We start from the raw sequence: 24248 nt of genomic DNA, 5'->3' as shown, positions 1-24248 counted from the left end.
CGCCGCTCTGTCCATACGCTTGCCCCCAGGGCCCTTCCTCTCCTCCCTCCCGCGTCCGGCCAGAGGCGCGGGGCGACGACGCGTGCCCGCCCTGCCCACCGTGGACCGCCCCCACCGCTTTCCCTTCCCCGTAAGGCCGGGCGCGCGCGTGCGGGTTCGCCACGGCCCCGCCAGGGCCTCCTGTCGTGCCCCCGGCGCTTGACGAGTGGCCGGCTGCGGCGGGCTCCTTGGTGACGCCGACGCTGCCCGGTCCCGGATGGGGGTGGGGGGGGGCGCGGGGGACCGCTGGGCGGCGGCTGGGTCGGGTCGTCTGTGGGTGCGGGATGTGGCCTCGCCGGACGGCAAGCGCAGAAGGGCCCGGGCGAGCGGGTCGCCGGAGGGATGCGTGTCTCGCGGGGCGGGGCTGCCCGGGCGGCAGCCGAGGGCCGGGGGAGTGGCACGGCGGCCGGAGCGCCCCCCAGAGACGGGCCGCGGGCGGCGGGGGGCTCGGGCCTGCGGAGCCGCCACAGCCGCATCGGGCTGGCGGGGCTGGGGCCGGGCCTGGGGCTGGGGCGGCCGCTGCTGGCGCCTGCGGCAGCGCAGGGCCGCGGGCCGGCGGGACGTCGGGGCAGGGCTGCGCCCGGCGGCCCAGGCGGTGGCGAGAAGGCGTGAAGGCGCCGCTGCGAACCCTGGGCCGGCGTCTCGGGGCGGCCCGGGCTGTGCAGCGTTGGTGGTATAGTGGTGAGCATAGCTGCCTTCCAAGCAGTTGACCCGGGTTCGATTCCCGGCCAACGCAGCTGGCCAACCTTTTGCGCGGCTCCAGGGCCCTCGTGTCCAGGCCCGATGAGAGCCCGGAGCCGGGAGCGTTGGCCCGAGGCCAAGCGCGTGTGTGAGGGAAGGAGGCGCGCAGCGTTTTGAGGGTGCTGCCAGCAGGGCAGGTGGATTGGTAGGGCCGGCGGGCGGCCGGCCGTGGCGAGGCTGGGGCCTTGGAGCCAAAGCAGAGGCGAGGGGCTGGTATGGAGGCGCTGCGTCCAGGGGGTGCGGGGCAGGCGCAGGGCCTGACGCTCCCTGGTGGTCTAGTGGTTAGGATTCGGCGCTCTCACCGCCGCGGCCCGGGTTCGATTCCCGGTCAGGGAAGCCTTTCTTCTTCCTCTCGGCCTACCGACCTCCCCAGCGCATCCGCACCCCTTTTAGCCGAAGCCGGCTGGCTTCTCCCTTGCCCCGCGGCTAGCCCCGCGGCCTCGGTGCCCAGACAAGGCCAGCCGGCCCGGCCAGCCCAAGCCTTGCCCCGTCGCCTCGGCCAGCCCAAGCCTTTTGGCCTCGCCAGCGGCCCGGCCGCCCGACGGCAGCGCATCGGCGCCTCCCCTGGGCGCTCGCCATGGCTCCCCCTCTTCCTCCGCCCCAAACCCAGAGGCCGAGCGTGACACCTCTGTCCTCACTCGGGGCCACCGACAGACGCCCGCACGTCAGGCCACAGCAGGTGCTTGGACCTCTAGGGATGCACTGCTGAGAAGTGTTAAAAGAAAATGATGGTGTAGTGGTGGGGCGGGGAAAGGGGGAGGGGGCTGGGAGTGCGGGAAGAGGTCGGGGCAGGGTGAGCGATCTACCTCGTTGAGTCGGGTGGGTCACCTGCTGGAGCCCCTGGTCCCTTCCCTCGCCCTCGGGCCAGCCACCGCTCGGACCTGCTTCCCGGCCACCGCGAGCGGAGAGCGGCACGGTTGCGCCCGGGAGGTGGAGTTGGGAAAACGAATCTGGACGCGTCCAGGAAGCAGACCGACGGGCAGTGCAGGAGAGGGAGCACGAAGATTCGGGAGGCCGGTGGGGAAAACCCAACAGCCAAGCAGGGGGCACGGGGTGGAGGGCGCACCGGAGACAGACGGTGGACTCGGAGCCAACAGGTCCTTGAAATCGCATCCCCCATCCCTTGAATCCCACGGCAAAGTGGCAAAGCGTGTTCCCTGGAACGCCTTGCACCGCCTCCAGCCCCCACCCCCACCGCGCAGGCCCACGACCTAGATTTCCCGTTTAAGATTTTCATTTGGCGCCTTAGCCTGCCCCTAGCCAGGATCTACTCCAGCCCTCTCTCCACCCCTGTGCCCGTCGTCTTGTCCGGGTGCTCCTCCAGCTAAATCGCAGACCACAGTCTCCTTCCCACCACCACTTGCACGCCCCTGTCCGCCAAGGAGCTGCTGTGTGTTCAGAGATTGTCTCCTTTAGGAGCCCAAGCGGACAGCCCGTGCACCACCCAAACGGGCCGGAGCAGCACCATGGCTGGGTTGCGACAGGGTCGTACCAGCGGTGGAATGGAGCCGCTGTGGGCAGCCAGGTGCTTCCCAGCACTACGGGAAGATCCCTCAGCGCCTCTGTTTCTCTGTGTGTGTGTGTGTGTGTGTGTGTGTGAGTGAGCGCGTGTATCGGTGTGTGGTGCGTGCGCGTGTGGTGTGTGCGTGTGAGAGTGTGTGTGTGAGCGTGCGCGGTCGGTGGGTGAGCGTGTGGGGTGTGTGTGCTTGAGCGTATGGGGTGTGTGAGCGTGTGGATGTGTGTGTGTGTGAGCGTGTGGGGTGTGTGTGAGTGAGGGAATGGTGTGTGTTTGAACGTGTGGGGTGTGTGTGGTGTGTGTGTGAGCGTATGGGGTGTGTGTCTCAGCGTGTGGGGTGTGAGTGAGCGTATGGGGGGTGTGTGTGTGAGCGTGTGTGTGTGTGTGTGTGACCATATGGGGGTGTGTGCTGGGTGTCAGCATGTGGGGTGTGGCTACGAGCGTGTGGGGTGTGTGTGATTGAGTGCATGGGATCTGTGTGTGTGTGTGTGTGGTGTGAGCGTGTGTGTCGGTGTGTGGTGCGTGCGTGTGTGGTGCTTGCATGTGTGGGTGCGGGTGTGTCAGCGTGTGGGGTGTGTGTGAGCGTGTGGGGGTGGTGTGTGTGAGCATATGGGGCTGTGTGTGCTGTGTGTGTCACCACGTGCGATGTGTGTGTGAGCGTGTGTGTGCTGTGTGTGTCAGCATGTGGGGTGTGTGTAGGAGCGTCGGGGGGTTTTGTGAGTGTATGGGATGTGTGTGTGAGCGTGTGGGGTGTGTGTGAGGGTATGGTGTGTGTGTTTCAGCGTGTGGGGTGTGTGTGCTGTGTGTGTGAGCGTATGGGGTGTGCGTCTCAGCGTGTGGGGTGTGAGTGAGCGTATGGGGGTGTGTGTGTGGGGGGGTGACCATATGGGGGTGTGGTCTCGTTCTCAGCATGTGGGGTGTGTGTACGAGCGTGTGGGGTGTGTGTGATTGAGTGCATGGGATGTGTGTGTGTGTGAGCGTGTTTGTCGGTGTATGGTGCGTGCGTGTGTGGTGCGGGTGTGTGAGCGTGTGGTGGTGCGTGTGAGCGTGTGCGGTGTGTGTGACAGAGCGTATGGGGTGGGTGTGAGCGTGTGGGGTGGTGTGTGTGAGCATATGGGGCTGTGTGTGCTGCGTGCGTCAGCATGTGTGGTGTGTGTAGGAGCGTGGGGTGTTTGTGTGAGTGTATGGGATGTGTGTGTGAGCGTGTGGGGGGTGTGTGTGTGAGCGTGTGGGGTGCGTGCCGTGGGGGATCCCGCGTGTTGAAGGTGTTTGCGCACGGGGGTGGCCTCCCACGGGAGTTAAGGCACAGAGGAACAGGATCCGAGCAGGAGAGGAGGGCCGGGGGCAGCCCGGGTGTGTGGGAAGGGTGCCGGGCGGGGAGGTGTGGGGCTTGCGGGACCCGGGCCAGAGTGTGGCTGGACACTCGGGCAGGGTGTGTGCAGAGGCTTCGGTGGGGGGGGGGGGAAGGGCACCTTCCCCGGCGCCACGCCAGGCACGTACGTGTGCACCTGTGCGAGAGGGTGAGCTCTGAGGTAGCGGAAGGGAGAGAGTAGGAGTGAGCCTGAGGAGCCCGTGGGAGGCCAGGACTGCCGGCCGTGAGTGTGAGGGATGGGTGTCGGGCAAGTGGTGGAGAGTGGGTCCCGGTGCAAGAAAGCTGGAGGCCCCCGGGGTGCGACAGGACCCTGGCAGAGGAGGTGCGCCGGGCGGACACTGCTGTGCTGCGCTGCAAGGTGGTGAGGCCAAGGGGTGGGTGTTGGGGGCGTGGGTGGGAAGCAGGCAGGCAGGCAGGCAGGCAGGCAAGGGAGACCCAGAGATAGGGCTGGACCGGGTCTAGGAGCCGTCCCAGTGGGGTGAGGGAACCCACCGTCCCCGAGACTTCAATCCCCTGTCATCGGGACAACCAGTCCTGTCTCAGGGGTTGTCCTCGGCTTCAGATTCAGAGAGGCCAAAGGGACAAATGCCACGCAGGTTCACTGAACAATGAGGACTTGGAAAGGAGGGGGTGTGCCCGCAGGGGATCCGTGTGGGGATATTGGGGCACGAGGGGTCGCTGGGGGCGGAGGTGCAGGCTGTGCTGCTGCTTGTGTTGCTGGTGGTGGACGAATTGGTGTTGCTGCTGCTGCTACTCCTGCTGCTGCTGCTGCTGCTGCTGCTGCTGGGGTGGACTTCTGTGCCGTTGGTTGTGGTGCGCGGGCTGCTGTGGTGATGGTGTGCATGGTCTCGGTGGTGGCGGTGGCGGTGATGGACTCCAGACTGTCGGCGATGGTGCCCGTGCCGCTGTGGTGATGGTGGACTTGGTGGTGGAGCCTGTGGTGGTGGAGGAGGTGGTGGTGGTGATGGTGGTGGTTGTGATCGTGGAGGACTTCGGTGCCGTTGGCAATGATGCCCATGCTGGTGCGCTGGTGGTGGACTTGGTCCTGCCGGTGATGGCGGCGGCGGCGGTGGTGGACTTGGTGGTGGTGTGGGCGGTACTGATGGGGGAGGACTTCGGTGCTGTGGGCGATGGTGCCCGAGCCGGTGTGGTGATGGTGGCCTTTGTGGTGGTGGTGCTGAAGGACTTTAGTGCTCTTGGCAACGGTGCCCGTGGTGGTGTGCGGCGGTGGACTCGGTCCTAGTGGTGCTGGTGTTTGCGGGGCGGCAGCGATGGTGGAGGACTTTAGTGCGGTGGGCGGCGATGCCCCTGCTGGTTCGCTGGTGCTGGACTCCGTTCTGTTGGTGATGGTGTCGGGGCAGTGGCGGTGGCGCCGAAGGACTCTAGTGCTGTTGGCAACGGTGCCCGTGGTGGTGTGCGGTGCTGGACTCGGTCCAAGCGGTGGTGGTGGCGGTACCCACAGCCGAGCCGGTGCTGGTCCAGGTGCCGCTCTGCTGGTGGACTTGGTGCCGCCGCTGCTGTTGCGAGGGGGGGGTGGTGGTGGTGGTGGTGACGGCGGCGGCGGCGGCGGTGGCGGCGGCGACGGCGGCGGAGGCGGGGGAGGGGGGCTGGGGGGGTGGGGAGATAGGTGCTGCCGGTGCTAGCGCTGGCGCGGGCGGTTGTGGACCTGGTGCTGCCGGGGGTCCTAGCGTTGCAGCAGCGGCGGAGTTTGCCGGCTACTGCGGCCAAGCGGGCCTTCAAGAGACTATAGGGCGGGCGTCGGGAGGATGTGGTGCCATGCATTTGGTCTTCCCGGTGCACCCCAGTGAGTTTGTGAGGGTCCCTGCAGGAGAATGGGACGGATCAGGGCTAAGGGTGGCAAGTCGGTTGCCCCTGGTTGTGCAAAGAGAGGAGGATTGTGGGAGTGTGGGTAGAGTGAGGCAGGGAGGGAGGAACCGTGGGCAAAGGCGGGGAGGTGGGGCGCGGCCCCGTGGGCTCTGGAGCGGCGCGGCGCCGGTGTGTGGTGGTGCCGGGAAGCGTTGCTGGAGGAGAGGCGGGTGAGCGAAGCGGGGTGCTCAGGGTCCTGAAGAGGAAAGGGGCAGGGGAGGCGTGTGGGCGGGCCAGGGGCGTCGGGCGCTGGGTGGAGTTTGGTCCCCTGGGCGAGAGAGACGGAGAGGAAGGGAACGGGCGGCAGGGCAGGGCCGGGCTCCGGCTGGGTCCGGAGCAGAGCTGGTTTCGGCCAGGGGCCTTGAGCGTGGGCGAGAGGAAGCCGGGGGCGCGCGCGTGCGCGCGTTGGGGCTGCAGGGCTGGCCAAAAGGGGACGGCGTGCTGCATGGGCCGGGAATCGAACCCGGGCCTCCCGCGTGGCAGGCGAGAATTCTACCACTGAACCACCCATGCACCGATGGCGGCGCTCCCCGGACGGCTTCCCCAGCGGCGCTCCCCAGCGGCGCCCAGACACGGGTCCGGCCCGGTGCTGGGGAGCATGGGCTTGGTTTGAGCAGGAGGCGGACGGGCGGTGTGGAACAGAGGCTCCGGGCACGTCCAGAGCCCTAGGGAGCGGCGCAGACGGGCCGAGCGCCGCACGGACGCACGGAGGCCCACTAGGCTCCTGCGGTGCTTTCTCCCCGGTCGACGGCCGCGGCGACACGTTGCCCTGCCGGGGTCGCCAGGGGAAGCCGGGAGCCGGACCCAGGCTGGCCAGCGCCCGAATCGCACCCAGCGCGGGGGCACCTGTGGCAGGCGAGGCTGAGCGCTGCCGTTGCCTTCAGCGGCTCCTCTCAGCCGGGACCCAAGGTCCCTTCGGCGGAGGGCTTTCTCGCCGGGGCAGAGTGTGCGAGGGTGGGCGGGGCTGGGGACCCGAGCTCCGGTGGTGTGCGCACGTGCGGTGCCGAGGGGTGGGCTGTGTGGGTGTGGGCGTGTGGGTGTCCGCGCGCGGGCGCCTGCGTGTTGTGTGTAGGAGATGGAGGCCCCGTCGCGCCGCCGGCGCGGCCGAGGAGCCGCTCAGGCCGGGAGAGCGAAGCAAGGCGTCTGAGCTGGGGCGCGCAGCGCTCCCTAGGGGGCCAGCTCGAGGGCGGGGGGGGGGGGGCGGGGGGCGGCGGTGGTTGTGAGGCAGGAGCGCGATCCTGGCTCGCGGGAGCGCTCTGGCAGAGTGGCCGCTGGCTAGCTGGCCGACAGCGCGGTGAGGGAGCCCGCTGGGCTCCTCGGGTCCCGGCCGGGCAGCGGCTTCCGGCGCGGAGATGCGCTGGGGCGCCCAGGTGGGTGGCCTGGGGATCCAGGGCTTCCTTCGGCCCAGCGCTCACGGGAGCCACCTTCCCGGGCTGGACTCCCGGGCCAGGCGCACTGAAGGGAGGGCCCTGTCGTGGGCCGGCGAGCGGGTGGCCGGGCTGCCTGTGTCCGGGGAGGGAGGCAGGCAGGCAGGCAGGTGTGGCCAGGGTCAGGCGTCGTCAAGGTGGCAAATCCTCGTGGGCACCTCGGGCCACCTGAGGAGGGTGTGGAGAGAAGGGAATGGGGGCCGGCGGAAAGGACGGGCTGTCTGTCGGACGGTGTGCTCTTGGTGGCGGGAGTGCTCGGCTACGAGAGCGAGGCGCTGTTCACCAGGCACCCGTCCGGTGGAGAACCGAATGCGGAGGGCTTTCGGCATTTGCGCAGCCGGCTGCTCTGCAGGGGGCCGAGGGAGTGCAGCGGGAGCGGGAGCGGGAGGGAGGAAGGAAAACACAGCCCCCGGGAAGCAGGTGAGGAGAGGCGTGCTGCGAAGTTCCCCAGGCCTGCGGGGCTGGGGATGGGATCGGGTGGGAAAGGCGTGTGAACTGGTGGGCGGGGGCGTGTGTGCGCCAAGCCCGTGGCCAGGAGCGTCGAGGCGTCAGGGCTCGGCACTGGGCCCCTCCTGCGAGGGTGCAAGGCAGGAGCGGCGGGTCAGGCAGGAGCGGGCTTGCGATGGGGCGTGGTCGCGGCCCGCCGGGGTCCAGGGTCCCGGTTGGACGGGCCAAAAGGTGGGCGTGTCAGGAGTGGGATTCGAACCCACGCCTCCAGGGGAGACTGCGACCTGAACGCAGCGCCTTAGACCGCTCGGCCATCCTGACGGCGGGCCTGGGCGCGTCGCCGCTCGCCTGGCTGGGACCCCGCGCGAACGCTGGTGGCGGCCGGCGGCTGTGTGGGCGCGCAAGGGACGGGACGCGCGCCCCGGCCGACCAGGAGCAGCGCCAGCCGACTGGCCTGGCGCCGGCGCCGGCGCCGCCCAGCCCCCTCGCACATCCCCGGCCCCGCACCCGGAGACCGGCGTCGGGCCAGCCTGTCTCGCCGCCGTGGGCGCCGCCGCCGCCCCCGCCCCCTCCACTAGGTCGTCGCCGCCCTCCCTCCTCCGCCCCGGCCCATCCCGGGCGCCCGTCCCCCTGCTCGCAGCCTTGCTTGCCCGCTCGGGCCTCTTCTCCCTGCGCGATCCGCGCCCGGCAGGCCCTAGGCGCCGGCGCACTCGGAGTGTTCCGCGCCGTCCGGATCCCGGGCCCGGCCCCGGGCCCGGGCCTGGAGTCCACTGCGAGTCGGGATGGGAGGGCTGCTCGGCGGGCCGACGCGCTTGGTTTGGGAGCGGGTCGGGCCGGGTGTGGCACGTGGCGGGCGCCTGTGTAAGGCAGGGCGTCGAGGGCGGGCAGGCGCAGAGGGGTCGGGCGCCCGGCTGGCCGCCGCCGCCGCTGTCCTCGTTAGTATAGTGGTGAGTATCCCCGCCTGTCACGCGGGAGACCGGGGTTCGATTCCCCGACGGGGAGGCAAGACGCCCTTTTTGGTCGCCGGCGTCACCGCCGCTCTGTCCATACGCTTGCCCCCAGGGCCCTTCCTCTCCTCCCTCCCGCGTCCGGCCAGAGGCGCGGGGCGACGACGCGTGCCCGCCCTGCCCACCGTGGACCGCCCCCACCGCTTTCCCTTCCCCGTAAGGCCGGGCGCGCGCGTGCGGGTTCGCCACGGCCCCGCCAGGGCCTCCTGTCGTGCCCCCGGCGCTTGACGAGTGGCCGGCTGCGGCGGGCTCCTTGGTGACGCCGACGCTGCCCGGTCCCGGATGGGGGTGGGGGGGGGCGCGGGGGACCGCTGGGCGGCGGCTGGGTCGGGTCGTCTGTGGGTGCGGGATGTGGCCTCGCCGGACGGCAAGCGCAGAAGGGCCCGGGCGAGCGGGTCGCCGGAGGGATGCGTGTCTCGCGGGGCGGGGCTGCCCGGGCGGCAGCCGAGGGCCGGGGGAGTGGCACGGCGGCCGGAGCGCCCCCCAGAGACGGGCCGCGGGCGGCGGGGGGCTCGGGCCTGCGGAGCCGCCACAGCCGCATCGGGCTGGCGGGGCTGGGGCCGGGCCTGGGGCTGGGGCGGCCGCTGCTGGCGCCTGCGGCAGCGCAGGGCCGCGGGCCGGCGGGACGTCGGGGCAGGGCTGCGCCCGGCGGCCCAGGCGGTGGCGAGAAGGCGTGAAGGCGCCGCTGCGAACCCTGGGCCGGCGTCTCGGGGCGGCCCGGGCTGTGCAGCGTTGGTGGTATAGTGGTGAGCATAGCTGCCTTCCAAGCAGTTGACCCGGGTTCGATTCCCGGCCAACGCAGCTGGCCAACCTTTTGCGCGGCTCCAGGGCCCTCGTGTCCAGGCCCGATGAGAGCCCGGAGCCGGGAGCGTTGGCCCGAGGCCAAGCGCGTGTGTGAGGGAAGGAGGCGCGCAGCGTTTTGAGGGTGCTGCCAGCAGGGCAGGTGGATTGGTAGGGCCGGCGGGCGGCCGGCCGTGGCGAGGCTGGGGCCTTGGAGCCAAAGCAGAGGCGAGGGGCTGGTATGGAGGCGCTGCGTCCAGGGGGTGCGGGGCAGGCGCAGGGCCTGACGCTCCCTGGTGGTCTAGTGGTTAGGATTCGGCGCTCTCACCGCCGCGGCCCGGGTTCGATTCCCGGTCAGGGAAGCCTTTCTTCTTCCTCTCGGCCTACCGACCTCCCCAGCGCATCCGCACCCCTTTTAGCCGAAGCCGGCTGGCTTCTCCCTTGCCCCGCGGCTAGCCCCGCGGCCTCGGTGCCCAGACAAGGCCAGCCGGCCCGGCCAGCCCAAGCCTTGCCCCGTCGCCTCGGCCAGCCCAAGCCTTTTGGCCTCGCCAGCGGCCCGGCCGCCCGACGGCAGCGCATCGGCGCCTCCCCTGGGCGCTCGCATGGCTCCCCCTCTTCCTCCGCCCCAAACCCGAGAGGCCGCGCGTGACACCCTCTGTCCTCACTCGGGGCCACCGACAGACGCCCGCACGTCCGGCCACCGCAGGTGCTTGGACTCTCCGGCTGCACTGCTGACGCCAGGAGGAACCCCGCCACCCCTGACAAGCCACCCCTTGCTCCTTCCCGAGGGTCTAGTTAGTGGTGTCGGTGCGGGGAAAGGGGGAGGGGGCTGGGAGTGCGGGAAGAGGTCGGGGCAGGGTGAGCGATCTACCTCGTTGAGTCGGGTGGGTCACCTGCTGGAGCCCCTGGTCCCTTCCCTCGCCCTCGGGCCAGCCACCGCTCGGACCTGCTTCCCGGCCACCGCGAGCGGAGAGCGGCACGGTTGCGCCCGGGAGGTGGAGTTGGGAAAACGAATCTGGACGCGTCCAGGAAGCAGACCGACGGGCAGTGCAGGAGAGGGAGCACGAAGATTCGGGAGGCCGGTGGGGAAAACCCAACAGCCAAGCAGGGGGCACGGGGTGGAGGGCGCACCGGAGACAGACGGTGGACTCGGAGCCAACAGGTCCTTGAAATCGCATCCCCCATCCCTTGAATCCCACGGCAAAGTGGCAAAGCGTGTTCCCTGGAACGCCTTGCACCGCCTCCAGCCCCCACCCCCACCGCGCAGGCCCACGACCTAGATTTCCCGTTTAAGATTTTCATTTGGCGCCTTAGCCTGCCCCTAGCCAGGATCTACTCCAGCCCTCTCTCCACCCCTGTGCCCGTCGTCTTGTCCGGGTGCTCCTCCAGCTAAATCGCAGACCACAGTCTCCTTCCCACCACCACTTGCACGCCCCTGTCCGCCAAGGAGCTGCTGTGTGTTCAGAGATTGTCTCCTTTAGGAGCCCAAGCGGACAGCCCGTGCACCACCCAAACGGGCCGGAGCAGCACCATGGCTGGGTTGCGACAGGGTCGTACCAGCGGTGGAATGGAGCCGCTGTGGGCAGCCAGGTGCTTCCCAGCACTACGGGAAGATCCCTCAGCGCCTCTGTTTCTCTGTGTGTGTGTGTGTGTGTGTGTGTGTGAGTGAGCGCGTGTATCGGTGTGTGGTGCGTGCGCGTGTGGTGTGTGCGTGTGAGAGTGTGTGTGTGAGCGTGCGCGGTCGGTGGGTGAGCGTGTGGGGTGTGTGTGCTTGAGCGTATGGGGTGTGTGAGCGTGTGGATGTGTGTGTGTGTGAGCGTGTGGGGTGTGTGTGAGTGAGGGAATGGTGTGTGTTTGAACGTGTGGGGTGTGTGTGGTGTGTGTGTGAGCGTATGGGGTGTGTGTCTCAGCGTGTGGGGTGTGAGTGAGCGTATGGGGGGTGTGTGTGTGAGCGTGTGTGTGTGTGTGTGTGACCATATGGGGGTGTGTGCTGGGTGTCAGCATGTGGGGTGTGGCTACGAGCGTGTGGGGTGTGTGTGATTGAGTGCATGGGATCTGTGTGTGTGTGTGTGTGGTGTGAGCGTGTGTGTCGGTGTGTGGTGCGTGCGTGTGTGGTGCTTGCATGTGTGGGTGCGGGTGTGTCAGCGTGTGGGGTGTGTGTGAGCGTGTGGGGGTGGTGTGTGTGAGCATATGGGGCTGTGTGTGCTGTGTGTGTCACCACGTGCGATGTGTGTGTGAGCGTGTGTGTGCTGTGTGTGTCAGCATGTGGGGTGTGTGTAGGAGCGTCGGGGGGTTTTGTGAGTGTATGGGATGTGTGTGTGAGCGTGTGGGGTGTGTGTGAGGGTATGGTGTGTGTGTTTCAGCGTGTGGGGTGTGTGTGCTGTGTGTGTGAGCGTATGGGGTGTGCGTCTCAGCGTGTGGGGTGTGAGTGAGCGTATGGGGGTGTGTGTGTGGGGGGGTGACCATATGGGGGTGTGGTCTCGTTCTCAGCATGTGGGGTGTGTGTACGAGCGTGTGGGGTGTGTGTGATTGAGTGCATGGGATGTGTGTGTGTGTGAGCGTGTTTGTCGGTGTATGGTGCGTGCGTGTGTGGTGCGGGTGTGTGAGCGTGTGGTGGTGCGTGTGAGCGTGTGCGGTGTGTGTGACAGAGCGTATGGGGTGGGTGTGAGCGTGTGGGGTGGTGTGTGTGAGCATATGGGGCTGTGTGTGCTGCGTGCGTCAGCATGTGTGGTGTGTGTAGGAGCGTGGGGTGTTTGTGTGAGTGTATGGGATGTGTGTGTGAGCGTGTGGGGGGTGTGTGTGTGAGCGTGTGGGGTGCGTGCCGTGGGGGATCCCGCGTGTTGAAGGTGTTTGCGCACGGGGGTGGCCTCCCACGGGAGTTAAGGCACAGAGGAACAGGATCCGAGCAGGAGAGGAGGGCCGGGGGCAGCCCGGGTGTGTGGGAAGGGTGCCGGGCGGGGAGGTGTGGGGCTTGCGGGACCCGGGCCAGAGTGTGGCTGGACACTCGGGCAGGGTGTGTGCAGAGGCTTCGGTGGGGGGGGGGGGAAGGGCACCTTCCCCGGCGCCACGCCAGGCACGTACGTGTGCACCTGTGCGAGAGGGTGAGCTCTGAGGTAGCGGAAGGGAGAGAGTAGGAGTGAGCCTGAGGAGCCCGTGGGAGGCCAGGACTGCCGGCCGTGAGTGTGAGGGATGGGTGTCGGGCAAGTGGTGGAGAGTGGGTCCCGGTGCAAGAAAGCTGGAGGCCCCCGGGGTGCGACAGGACCCTGGCAGAGGAGGTGCGCCGGGCGGACACTGCTGTGCTGCGCTGCAAGGTGGTGAGGCCAAGGGGTGGGTGTTGGGGGCGTGGGTGGGAAGCAGGCAGGCAGGCAGGCAGGCAGGCAAGGGAGACCCAGAGATAGGGCTGGACCGGGTCTAGGAGCCGTCCCAGTGGGGTGAGGGAACCCACCGTCCCCGAGACTTCAATCCCCTGTCATCGGGACAACCAGTCCTGTCTCAGGGGTTGTCCTCGGCTTCAGATTCAGAGAGGCCAAAGGGACAAATGCCACGCAGGTTCACTGAACAATGAGGACTTGGAAAGGAGGGGGTGTGCCCGCAGGGGATCCGTGTGGGGATATTGGGGCACGAGGGGTCGCTGGGGGCGGAGGTGCAGGCTGTGCTGCTGCTTGTGTTGCTGGTGGTGGACGAATTGGTGTTGCTGCTGCTGCTACTCCTGCTGCTGCTGCTGCTGCTGCTGCTGCTGGGGTGGACTTCTGTGCCGTTGGTTGTGGTGCGCGGGCTGCTGTGGTGATGGTGTGCATGGTCTCGGTGGTGGCGGTGGCGGTGATGGACTCCAGACTGTCGGCGATGGTGCCCGTGCCGCTGTGGTGATGGTGGACTTGGTGGTGGAGCCTGTGGTGGTGGAGGAGGTGGTGGTGGTGATGGTGGTGGTTGTGATCGTGGAGGACTTCGGTGCCGTTGGCAATGATGCCCATGCTGGTGCGCTGGTGGTGGACTTGGTCCTGCCGGTGATGGCGGCGGCGGCGGTGGTGGACTTGGTGGTGGTGTGGGCGGTACTGATGGGGGAGGACTTCGGTGCTGTGGGCGATGGTGCCCGAGCCGGTGTGGTGATGGTGGCCTTTGTGGTGGTGGTGCTGAAGGACTTTAGTGCTCTTGGCAACGGTGCCCGTGGTGGTGTGCGGCGGTGGACTCGGTCCTAGTGGTGCTGGTGTTTGCGGGGCGGCAGCGATGGTGGAGGACTTTAGTGCGGTGGGCGGCGATGCCCCTGCTGGTTCGCTGGTGCTGGACTCCGTTCTGTTGGTGATGGTGTCGGGGCAGTGGCGGTGGCGCCGAAGGACTCTAGTGCTGTTGGCAACGGTGCCCGTGGTGGTGTGCGGTGCTGGACTCGGTCCAAGCGGTGGTGGTGGCGGTACCCACAGCCGAGCCGGTGCTGGTCCAGGTGCCGCTCTGCTGGTGGACTTGGTGCCGCCGCTGCTGTTGCGAGGGGGGGGTGGTGGTGGTGGTGGTGACGGCGGCGGCGGCGGCGGTGGCGGCGGCGACGGCGGCGGAGGCGGGGGAGGGGGGCTGGGGGGGTGGGGAGATAGGTGCTGCCGGTGCTAGCGCTGGCGCGGGCGGTTGTGGACCTGGTGCTGCCGGGGGTCCTAGCGTTGCAGCAGCGGCGGAGTTTGCCGGCTACTGCGGCCAAGCGGGCCTTCAAGAGACTATAGGGCGGGCGTCGGGAGGATGTGGTGCCATGCATTTGGTCTTCCCGGTGCACCCCAGTGAGTTTGTGAGGGTCCCTGCAGGAGAATGGGACGGATCAGGGCTAAGGGTGGCAAGTCGGTTGCCCCTGGTTGTGCAAAGAGAGGAGGATTGTGGGAGTGTGGGTAGAGTGAGGCAGGGAGGGAGGAACCGTGGGCAAAGGCGGGGAGGTGGGGCGCGGCCCCGTGGGCTCTGGAGCGGCGCGGCGCCGGTGTGTGGTGGTGCCGGGAAGCGTTGCTGGAGGAGAGGCGGGTGAGCGAAGCGGGGTGCTCAGGGTCCTGAAGAGGAAAGGGGCAGGGGAGGCGTGTGGGCGGGCCAGGGGCGTCGGGCGCTGGGTGGAGTTTGGTCCCCTGGGCGAGAGAGACGGAGAGGAAGGGAACGGGCGGCAGGGCAGGGCCGGGCTCCGGCTGGGTCCGGAGCCGAGCTGGTTTCGGCCAGGGGCCTTGAGCGTGGGCGAGAGGAAGCCGGGGGCGCGCGCGTGCGCGCGTTGGGGCTGCAGGGCTGGCCAAAAGGGGACGGCGTGCTGCATGGGCCGGGAATCGAACCCGGGCCTCCCGCGTGGCAGGCGAGAATTCTACCACTGAACCACCCATGCACCGATGGCGGCGCTCCCCGGACGGCTTCCCCAGCGGCGCTCCCCAGCGGCGCCCAGACACGGGTCCGGCCCGGTGCTGGGGAGCATGGGCTTGGTTTGAGCAGGAGGCGGACGGGCGGTGTGGAACAGAGGCTCCGGGCACGTCCAGAGCCCTAGGGAGCGGCGCAGACGGGCCGAGCGCCGCACGGACGCACGGAGGCCCACTAGGCTCCTGCGGTGCTTTCTCCCCGGTCGACGGCCGCGGCGACACGTTGCCCTGCCGGGGTCGCCAGGGGAAGCCGGGAGCCGGACCCAGGCTGGCCAGCGCCCGAATCGCACCCAGCGCGGGGGCACCTGTGGCAGGCGAGGCTGAGCGCTGCCGTTGCCTTCAGCGGCTCCTCTCAGCCGGGACCCAAGGTCCCTTCGGCGGAGGGCTTTCTCGCCGGGGCAGAGTGTGCGAGGGTGGGCGGGGCTGGGGACCCGAGCTCCGGTGGTGTGCGCACGTGCGGTGCCGAGGGGTGGGCTGTGTGGGTGTGGGCGTGTGGGTGTCCGCGCGCGGGCGCCTGCGTGTTGTGTGTAGGAGATGGAGGCCCCGTCGCGCCGCCGGCGCGGCCGAGGAGCCGCTCAGGCCGGGAGAGCGAAGCAAGGCGTCTGAGCTGGGGCGCGCAGCGCTCCCTAGGGGGCCAGCTCGAGGGCGGGGGGGGGGGGCGGGGGGCGGCGGTGGTTGTGAGGCAGGAGCGCGATCCTGGCTCGCGGGAGCGCTCTGGCAGAGTGGCCGCTGGCTAGCTGGCCGACAGCGCGGTGAGGGAGCCCGCTGGGCTCCTCGGGTCCCGGCCGGGCAGCGGCTTCCGGCGCGGAGATGCGCTGGGGCGCCCAGGTGGGTGGCCTGGGGATCCAGGGCTTCCTTCGGCCCAGCGCTCACGGGAGCCACCTTCCCGGGCTGGACTCCCGGGCCAGGCGCACTGAAGGGAGGGCCCTGTCGTGGGCCGGCGAGCGGGTGGCCGGGCTGCCTGTGTCCGGGGAGGGAGGCAGGCAGGCAGGCAGGTGTGGCCAGGGTCAGGCGTCGTCAAGGTGGCAAATCCTCGTGGGCACCTCGGGCCACCTGAGGAGGGTGTGGAGAGAAGGGAATGGGGGCCGGCGGAAAGGACGGGCTGTCTGTCGGACGGTGTGCTCTTGGTGGCGGGAGTGCTCGGCTCTGAGAGCGAGGCGCTGTTCACCAGGCACCCGTCCGGTGGAGAACCGAATGCGGAGGGCTTTCGGCATTTGCGCAGCCGGCTGCTCTGCAGGGGGCCGAGGGAGTGCAGCGGGAGCGGGAGCGGGAGGGAGGAAGGAAAACACAGCCCCCGGGAAGCAGGTGAGGAGAGGCGTGCTGCGAAGTTCCCCAGGCCTGCGGGGCTGGGGATGGGATCGGGTGGGAAAGGCGTGTGAACTGGTGGGCGGGGGCGTGTGTGCGCCAAGCCCGTGGCCAGGAGCGTCGAGGCGTCAGGGCTCGGCACTGGGCCCCTCCTGCGAGGGTGCAAGGCAGGAGCGGCGGGTCAGGCAGGAGCGGGCTTGCGATGGGGCGTGGTCGCGGCCCGCCGGGGTCCAGGGTCCCGGTTGGACGGGCCAAAAGGTGGGCGTGTCAGGAGTGGGATTGGAACCCACGCCTCCAGGGGAGACTGCGACCTGAACGCAGCGCCTTAGACCGCTCGGCCATCCTGACGGCGGGCCTGGGCGCGTCGCCGCTCGCCTGGCTGGGACCCCGCGCGAACGCTGGTGGCGGCCGGCGGCTGTGTGGGCGCGCAAGGGACGGGACGCGCGCCCCGGCCGACCAGGAGCAGCGCCAGCCGACTGGCCTGGCGCCGGCGCCGCCCAGCCCCCTCGCACATCCCCGGCCCCGCACCCGGAGACCGGCGTCGGGCCAGCCTGTCTCGCCGCCGTGGGCGCCGCCGCCGCCCCCGCCCCCTCCACTAGGTCGTCGCCGCCCTCCCTCCTCCGCCCCGGCCCATCCCGGGCGCCCGTCCCCCTGCTCGCAGCCTTGCTTGCCCGCTCGGGCCTCTTCTCCCTGCGCGATCCGCGCCCGGCAGGCCCTAGGCGCCGGCGCACTCGGAGTGTTCCGCGCCGTCCGGATCCCGGGCCCGGCCCCGGGCCCGGGCCTGGAGTCCACTGCGAGTCGGGATGGGAGGGCTGCTCGGCGGGCCGACGCGCTTGGTTTGGGATCGGGTCGGGCCGGGTGTGGCACGTGGCGGGCGCCTGTGTAAGGCAGGGCGTCGAGGGCGGGCAGGCGCAGAGGGGTCGGGCGCCCGGCTGGCCGCCGCCGCCGCTGTCCTCGTTAGTATAGTGGTGAGTATCCCCGCCTGTCACGCGGGAGACCGGGGTTCGATTCCCCGACGGGGAGGCAAGACGCCCTTTTTGGTCGCCGGCGTCACCGCCGCTCTGTCCAAACGCTTGCCCCCAGGGCCCTTCCTCTCCTCCCTCCCGCGTCCGGCCAGAGGCGCGGGGCGACGACGCGTGCCCGCCCTGCCCACCGTGGACCGCCCCCACCGCTTTCCCTTCCCCGTAAGGCCGGGCGCGCGCGTGCGGGTTCGCCACGGCCCCGCCAGGGCCTCCTGTCGTGCCCCCGGCGCTTGACGAGTGGCCGGCTGCGGCGGGCTCCTTGGTGACGCCGACGCTGCCCGGTCCCGGATGGGGGTGGGGGGGGCGCGGGGGACCGCTGGGCGGCGGCTGGGTCGGGTCGTCTGTGGGTGCGGGATGTGGCCTCGCCGGACGCCACGCGCAGAAGGGCCCGGGCGAGCGGGTCGCCGGAGGGATGCGTGTCTCGCGGGGCGGGGCTGCCCGGGCGGCAGCCGAGGGCCGGGGGAGTGGCACGGCGGCCGGAGCGCCCCCCAGAGACGGGCCGCTGGCGGCGGGGGGCTCGGGCCTGCGGAGCCGCCACAGCCGCATCGGGCTGGCGGGGCTGGGGCCGGGCCTGGGGCTGGGGCGGCCGCTGCTGGCGCCTGCGGCAGCGCAGGGCCGCGGGCCGGCGGGACGTCGGGGCAGGGCTGCGCCCGGCGGCCCAGGCGGTGGCGAGAAGGCGTGAAGGCGCCGCTGCGAACCCTGGGCCGGCGTCTCGGGGCGGCCCGGGCTGTGCAGCGTTGGTGGTATAGTGGTGAGCATAGCTGCCTTCCAAGCAGTTGACCCGGGTTCGATTCCCGGCCAACGCAGCTGGCCAACCTTTTGCGCGGCTCCAGGGCCCTCGTGTCCAGGCCCGATGAGAGCCCGGAGCCGGGAGCGTTGGCCCGAGGCCAAGCGCGTGTGTGAGGGAAGGAGGCGCGCAGCGTTTTGAGGGTGCTGCCAGCAGGGCAGGTGGATTGGTAGGGCCGGCGGGCGGCCGGCCGTGGCGAGGCTGGGGCCTTGGAGCCAAAGCAGAGGCGAGGGGCTGGTATGGAGGCGCTGCGTCCAGGGGGTGCGGGGCAGGCGCAGGGCCTGACGCTCCCTGGTGGTCTAGTGGTTAGGATTCGGCGCTCTCACCGCCGCGGCCCGGGTTCGATTCCCGGTCAGGGAAGCCTTTCTTCTTCCTCTCGGCCTACCGACCTCCCCAGCGCATCCGCACCCCTTTTAGCCGAAGCCGGCTGGCTTCTCCCTTGCCCCGCGGCTAGCCCCGCGGCCTCGGTGCCCAGACAAGGCCAGCCGGCCCGGCCAGCCCAAGCCTTTTGGCCTCGCCAGCGGCCCGGCCGCCCGACGGCAGCGCATCGGCGCCTCCCCTGGGCGCTCGCATGGCTCCCCCTCTTCCTCCGCCCCAAACCCGAGAGGCCGCGCGTGACACCCTCTGTCCTCACTCGGGGCCACCGACAGACGCCCGCACGTCCGGCCACCGCAGGTGCTTGGACTCTCCGGCTGCACTGCTGACGCCAGGAGGAACCCCGCCACCCCTGACAAGCCACCCCTTGCTCCTTCCCGAGGGTCTAGTTAGTGGTGTCGGTGCGGGGAAAGGGGGAGGGGGCTGGGAGTGCGGGAAGAGGTCGGGGCAGGGTGAGCGATCTACCTCGTTGAGTCGGGTGGGTCACCTGCTGGAGCCCCTGGTCCCTTCCCTCGCCCTCGGGCCAGCCACCGCTCAGACCTGCTTCCCGGCCACCGCGAGCGGAGAGCGGCACGGTTGCGCCCGGGAGGTGGAGTTGGGAAAACGAATCTGGACGCGTCCAGGAAGCAGACCGACGGGCAGTGCAGGAGAGGGAGCACGAAGATTCGGGAGGCCGGTGGGGAAAACCCAACAGCCAAGCAGGGGGCACGGGGTGGAGGGCGCACCGGAGACAGACGGTGGACTCGGAGCCAACAGGTCCTTGAAATCGCATCCCCCATCCCTTGAATCCCACGGCAAAGTGGCAAAGCGTGTTCCCTGGAACGCCTTGCACCGCCTCCAGCCCCCACCCCCACCGCGCAGGCCCACGACCTAGATTTCCCGTTTAAGATTTTCATTTGGCGCCTTAGCCTGCCCCTAGCCAGGATCTACTCCAGCCCTCTCTCCACCCCTGTGCCCGTCGTCTTGTCCGGGTGCTCCTCCAGCTAAATCGCAGACCACAGTCTCCTTCCCACCACCACTTGCACGCCCCTGTCCGCCAAGGAGCTGCTGTGTGTTCAGAGATTGTCTCCTTTAGGAGCCCAAGCGGACAGCCCGTGCACCACCCAAACGGGCCGGAGCAGCACCATGGCTGGGTTGCGACAGGGTCGTACCAGCGGTGGAATGGAGCCGCTGTGGGCAGCCAGGTGCTTCCCAGCACTACGGGAAGATCCCTCAGCGCCTCTGTTTCTCTGTGTGTGTGTGTGTGTGTGTGTGAGTGAGCGCGTGTATCGGTGTGTGGTGCGTGCGCGTGTGGTGTGTGCGTGTGAGAGTGTGTGTGTGAGCGTGCGCGGTCGGTGGGTGAGCGTGTGGGGTGTGTGTGCTTGAGCGTATGGGGTGTGTGAGCGTGTGGATGTGTGTGTGTGTGAGCGTGTGGGGTGTGTGTGAGTGAGGGAATGGTGTGTGTGTTTGAACGTGTGGGGTGTGTGTGGTGTGTGTGTGAGCGTATGGGGTGTGTGTCTCAGCGTGTGGGGTGTGAGTGAGCGTATGGGGTGTGTGTGTGTGAGCGTGTGTGTGTCTGTGTGACCATATGGGGGTGTGTGCTGGGTGTCAGCATGTGGGGTGTGGCTACGAGCGTGTGGGGTGTGTGTGATTGAGTGCATGGGATCTGTGTGTGTGTGTGTGTGGTGTGAGCGTGTGTGTCGGTGTGTGGTGCGTGCGTGTGTGGTGCTTGCATGTGTGGGTGCGGGTGTGTCAGCGTGTGGGGTGTGTGTGAGCGTGTGGGGGTGGTGTGTGTGAGCATATGGGGCTGTGTGTGCTGTGTGTGTCACCACGTGCGATGTGTGTGTGAGCGTGTGTGTGCTGTGTGTGTCAGCATGTGGGGTGTGTGTAGGAGCGTCGGGGGGTTTTGTGAGTGTATGGGATGTGTGTGTGAGCGTGTGGGGTGTGTGTGAGGGTATGGTGTGTGTGTTTCAGCGTGTGGGGTGTGTGTGCTGTGTGTGTGAGCGTATGGGGTGTGCGTCTCAGCGTGTGGGGTGTGAGTGAGCGTATGGGGGTGTGTGTGTGGGGGGGTGACCATATGGGGGTGTGGTCTCGTTCTCAGCATGTGGGGTGTGTGTACGAGCGTGTGGGGTGTGTGTGATTGAGTGCATGGGATGTGTGTGTGTGTGAGCGTGTTTGTCGGTGTATGGTGCGTGCGTGTGTGGTGCGGGTGTGTGAGCGTGTGGTGGTGCGTGTGAGCGTGTGCGGTGTGTGTGACAGAGCGTATGGGGTGGGTGTGAGCGTGTGGGGTGGTGTGTGTGAGCATATGGGGCTGTGTGTGCTGCGTGCGTCAGCATGTGTGGTGTGTGTAGGAGCGTGGGGTGTTTGTGTGAGTGTATGGGATGTGTGTGTGAGCGTGTGGGGGGTGTGTGTGTGAGCGTGTGGGGTGCGTGCCGTGGGGGATCCCGCGTGTTGAAGGTGTTTGCGCACGGGGGTGGCCGCCCACGGGAGTTAAGGCACAGAGGAACAGGATCCGAGCAGGAGAGGAGGGCCGGGGGCAGCCCGGGTGTGTGGGAAGGGTGCCGGGCGGGGAGGTGTGGGGCTTGCGGGACCCGGGCCAGAGTGTGGCTGGACACTCGGGCAGGGTGTGTGCAGAGGCTTCGGTGGGGGGGGGGGAAGGGCACCTTCCCCGGCGCCACGCCAGGCACGTACGTGTGCACCTGTGCGAGAGGGTGAGCTCTGAGGTAGCGGAAGGGAGAGAGTAGGAGTGAGCCTGAGGAGCCCGTGGGAGGCCAGGACTGCCGGCCGTGAGTGTGAGGGATGGGTGTCGGGCAAGTGGTGGAGAGTGGGTCCCGGTGCAAGAAAGCTGGAGGCCCCCGGGGTGCGACAGGACCCTGGCAGAGGAGGTGCGCCGGGCGGACACTGCTGTGCTGCGCTGCAAGGTGGTGAGGCCAAGGGGTGGGTGTTGGGGGCGTGGGTGGGAAGCAGGCAGGCAGGCAGGCAGGCAGGCAAGGGAGACCCAGAGATAGGGCTGGACCGGGTCTAGGAGCCGTCCCAGTGGGGTGAGGGAACCCACCGTCCCCGAGACTTCAATCCCCTGTCATCGGGACAACCAGTCCTGTCTCAGGGGTTGTCCTCGGCTTCAGATTCAGAGAGGCCAAAGGGACAAATGCCACGCAGGTTCACTGAACAATGAGGACTTGGAAAGGAGGGGGTGTGCCCGCAGGGGATCCGTGTGGGGATATTGGGGCACGAGGGGTCGCTGGGGGCGGAGGTGCAGGCTGTGCTGCTGCTTGTGTTGCTGGTGGTGGACGAATTGGTGTTGCTGCTGCTGCTACTCCTGCTGCTGCTGCTGCTGCTGCTGCTGCTGGGGTGGACTTCTGTGCCGTTGGTTGTGGTGCGCGGGCTGCTGTGGTGATGGTGTGCATGGTCTCGGTGGTGGCGGTGGCGGTGATGGACTCCAGACTGTCGGCGATGGTGCCCGTGCCGCTGTGGTGATGGTGGACTTGGTGGTGGAGCCTGTGGTGGTGGAGGAGGTGGTGGTGGTGATGGTGGTGGTTGTGATCGTGGAGGACTTCGGTGCCGTTGGCAATGATGCCCATGCTGGTGCGCTGGTGGTGGACTTGGTCCTGCCGGTGATGGCGGCGGCGGCGGTGGTGGACTTGGTGGTGGTGTGGGCGGTACTGATGGGGGAGGACTTCGGTGCTGTGGGCGATGGTGCCCGAGCCGGTGTGGTGATGGTGGCCTTTGTGGTGGTGGTGCTGAAGGACTTTAGTGCTCTTGGCAACGGTGCCCGTGGTGGTGTGCGGCGGTGGACTCGGTCCTAGTGGTGCTGGTGTTTGCGGGGCGGCAGCGATGGTGGAGGACTTTAGTGCGGTGGGCGGCGATGCCCCTGCTGGTTCGCTGGTGCTGGACTCCGTTCTGTTGGTGATGGTGTCGGGGCAGTGGCGGTGGCGCCGAAGGACTCTAGTGCTGTTGGCAACGGTGCCCGTGGTGGTGTGCGGTGCTGGACTCGGTCCAAGCGGTGGTGGTGGCGGTACCCACAGCCGAGCCGGTGCTGGTCCAGGTGCCGCTCTGCTGGTGGACTTGGTGCCGCCGCTGCTGTTGCGAGGGGGGGGTGGTGGTGGTGGTGGTGACGGCGGCGGCGGCGGCGGTGGCGGCGGCGACGGCGGCGGAGGCGGGGGAGGGGGGCTGGGGGGGTGGGGAGATAGGTGCTGCCGGTGCTAGCGCTGGCGCGGGCGGTTGTGGACCTGGTGCTGCCGGGGGTCCTAGCGTTGCAGCAGCGGCGGAGTTTGCCGGCTACTGCGGCCAAGCGGGCCTTCAAGAGACTATAGGGCGGGCGTCGGGAGGATGTGGTGCCATGCATTTGGTCTTCCCGGTGCACCCCAGTGAGTTTGTGAGGGTCCCTGCAGGAGAATGGGACGGATCAGGGCTAAGGGTGGCAAGTCGGTTGCCCCTGGTTGTGCAAAGAGAGGAGGATTGTGGGAGTGTGGGTAGAGTGAGGCAGGGAGGGAGGAACCGTGGGCAAAGGCGGGGAGGTGGGGCGCGGCCCCGTGGGCTCTGGAGCGGCGCGGCGCCGGTGTGTGGTGGTGCCGGGAAGCGTTGCTGGAGGAGAGGCGGGTGAGCGAAGCGGGGTGCTCAGGGTCCTGAAGAGGAAAGGGGCAGGGGAGGCGTGTGGGCGGGCCAGGGGCGTCGGGCGCTGGGTGGAGTTTGGTCCCCTGGGCGAGAGAGACGGAGAGGAAGGGAACGGGCGGCAGGGCAGGGCCGGGCTCCGGCTGGGTCCGGAGCCGAGCTGGTTTCGGCCAGGGGCCTTGAGCGTGGGCGAGAGGAAGCCGGGGGCGCGCGCGTGCGCGCGTTGGGGCTGCAGGGCTGGCCAAAAGGGGACGGCGTGCTGCATGGGCCGGGAATCGAACCCGGGCCTCCCGCGTGGCAGGCGAGAATTCTACCACTGAACCACCCATGCACCGATGGCGGCGCTCCCCGGACGGCTTCCCCAGCGGCGCTCCCCAGCGGCGCCCAGACACGGGTCCGGCCCGGTGCTGGGGAGCATGGGCTTGGTTTGAGCAGGAGGCGGACGGGCGGTGTGGAACAGAGGCTCCGGGCACGTCCAGAGCCCTAGGGAGCGGCGCAGACGGGCCGAGCGCCGCACGGACGCACGGAGGCCCACTAGGCTCCTGCGGTGCTTTCTCCCCGGTCGACGGCCGCGGCGACACGTTGCCCTGCCGGGGTCGCCAGGGGAAGCCGGGAGCCGGACCCAGGCTGGCCAGCGCCCGAATCGCACCCAGCGCGGGGGCACCTGTGGCAGGCGAGGCTGAGCGCTGCCGTTGCCTTCAGCGGCTCCTCTCAGCCGGGACCCAAGGTCCCTTCGGCGGAGGGCTTTCTCGCCGGGGCAGAGTGTGCGAGGGTGGGCGGGGCTGGGGACCCGAGCTCCGGTGGTGTGCGCACGTGCGGTGCCGAGGGGTGGGCTGTGTGGGTGTGGGCGTGTGGGTGTCCGCGCGCGGGCGCCTGCGTGTTGTGTGTAGGAGATGGAGGCCCCGTCGCGCCGCCGGCGCGGCCGAGGAGCCGCTCAGGCCGGGAGAGCGAAGCAAGGCGTCTGAGCTGGGGCGCGCAGCGCTCCCTAGGGGGCCAGCTCGAGGGCGGGGGGGGGGGGCGGGGGGCGGCGGTGGTTGTGAGGCAGGAGCGCGATCCTGGCTCGCGGGAGCGCTCTGGCAGAGTGGCCGCTGGCTAGCTGGCCGACAGCGCGGTGAGGGAGCCCGCTGGGCTCCTCGGGTCCCGGCCGGGCAGCGGCTTCCGGCGCGGAGATGCGCTGGGGCGCCCAGGTGGGTGGCCTGGGGATCCAGGGCTTCCTTCGGCCCAGCGCTCACGGGAGCCACCTTCCCGGGCTGGACTCCCGGGCCAGGCGCACTGAAGGGAGGGCCCTGTCGTGGGCCGGCGAGCGGGTGGCCGGGCTGCCTGTGTCCGGGGAGGGAGGCAGGCAGGCAGGCAGGTGTGGCCAGGGTCAGGCGTCGTCAAGGTGGCAAATCCTCGTGGGCACCTCGGGCCACCTGAGGAGGGTGTGGAGAGAAGGGAATGGGGGCCGGCGGAAAGGACGGGCTGTCTGTCGGACGGTGTGCTCTTGGTGGCGGGAGTGCTCGGCTACGAGAGCGAGGCGCTGTTCACCAGGCACCCGTCCGGTGGAGAACCGAATGCGGAGGGCTTTCGGCATTTGCGCAGCCGGCTGCTCTGCAGGGGGCCGAGGGAGTGCAG

At 69.2% G+C, this 24248-nt stretch overlaps 13 non-coding genes across 13 annotated transcripts; 8 read left to right on the top strand and 5 right to left on the bottom strand.

Annotated features, from left to right (window-relative positions):
* Nucleotides 1-703: 703 nt before the first annotated feature.
* TRNAG-UCC (transfer RNA glycine (anticodon UCC)) lies at nucleotides 704-775 on the top strand. Its single transcript has one exon. It is a non-coding gene; the product is annotated as a tRNA-Gly (tRNA).
* A 269-nt stretch (nucleotides 776-1044) lies between these two features.
* Nucleotides 1045-1116, top strand: TRNAE-CUC (transfer RNA glutamic acid (anticodon CUC)). The gene has a single exon. It is a non-coding gene; the product is annotated as a tRNA-Glu (tRNA).
* Nucleotides 1117-5976: 4860 nt separating this feature from the next.
* TRNAG-GCC (transfer RNA glycine (anticodon GCC)) lies at nucleotides 5977-6047 on the bottom strand. Its single transcript has one exon. It is a non-coding gene; the product is annotated as a tRNA-Gly (tRNA).
* Nucleotides 6048-7646: 1599 nt separating this feature from the next.
* On the bottom strand, nucleotides 7647-7729 carry TRNAL-CAG (transfer RNA leucine (anticodon CAG)). The gene has a single exon. It is a non-coding gene; the product is annotated as a tRNA-Leu (tRNA).
* Nucleotides 7730-8338: 609 nt separating this feature from the next.
* TRNAD-GUC (transfer RNA aspartic acid (anticodon GUC)) lies at nucleotides 8339-8410 on the top strand. The gene has a single exon. It is a non-coding gene; the product is annotated as a tRNA-Asp (tRNA).
* Nucleotides 8411-9144: 734 nt separating this feature from the next.
* TRNAG-UCC (transfer RNA glycine (anticodon UCC)) lies at nucleotides 9145-9216 on the top strand. Its single transcript has one exon. It is a non-coding gene; the product is annotated as a tRNA-Gly (tRNA).
* Nucleotides 9217-9485: 269 nt separating this feature from the next.
* On the top strand, nucleotides 9486-9557 carry TRNAE-CUC (transfer RNA glutamic acid (anticodon CUC)). The gene has a single exon. It is a non-coding gene; the product is annotated as a tRNA-Glu (tRNA).
* A 4899-nt stretch (nucleotides 9558-14456) lies between these two features.
* TRNAG-GCC (transfer RNA glycine (anticodon GCC)) lies at nucleotides 14457-14527 on the bottom strand. Its single transcript has one exon. It is a non-coding gene; the product is annotated as a tRNA-Gly (tRNA).
* Nucleotides 14528-16125: 1598 nt separating this feature from the next.
* On the bottom strand, nucleotides 16126-16208 carry TRNAL-CAG (transfer RNA leucine (anticodon CAG)). The gene has a single exon. It is a non-coding gene; the product is annotated as a tRNA-Leu (tRNA).
* Nucleotides 16209-16811: 603 nt separating this feature from the next.
* Nucleotides 16812-16883, top strand: TRNAD-GUC (transfer RNA aspartic acid (anticodon GUC)). The gene has a single exon. It is a non-coding gene; the product is annotated as a tRNA-Asp (tRNA).
* A 733-nt stretch (nucleotides 16884-17616) lies between these two features.
* Nucleotides 17617-17688, top strand: TRNAG-UCC (transfer RNA glycine (anticodon UCC)). Its single transcript has one exon. It is a non-coding gene; the product is annotated as a tRNA-Gly (tRNA).
* Nucleotides 17689-17957: 269 nt separating this feature from the next.
* TRNAE-CUC (transfer RNA glutamic acid (anticodon CUC)) lies at nucleotides 17958-18029 on the top strand. The gene has a single exon. It is a non-coding gene; the product is annotated as a tRNA-Glu (tRNA).
* A 4865-nt stretch (nucleotides 18030-22894) lies between these two features.
* TRNAG-GCC (transfer RNA glycine (anticodon GCC)) lies at nucleotides 22895-22965 on the bottom strand. The gene has a single exon. It is a non-coding gene; the product is annotated as a tRNA-Gly (tRNA).
* Nucleotides 22966-24248: the final 1283 nt, after the last annotated feature.

This window comes from Eumetopias jubatus, unplaced genomic scaffold, assembly GCF_037043125.1.
Source record: "Eumetopias jubatus isolate StellerSeaLion01/CBP00866 unplaced genomic scaffold, mEumJub1_p1.0 scaffold_12, whole genome shotgun sequence".
Taxonomy (NCBI): Eukaryota; Metazoa; Chordata; class Mammalia; order Carnivora; family Otariidae; genus Eumetopias; species Eumetopias jubatus.
This window is presented reverse-complemented; position numbering and strand designations above follow the sequence as displayed.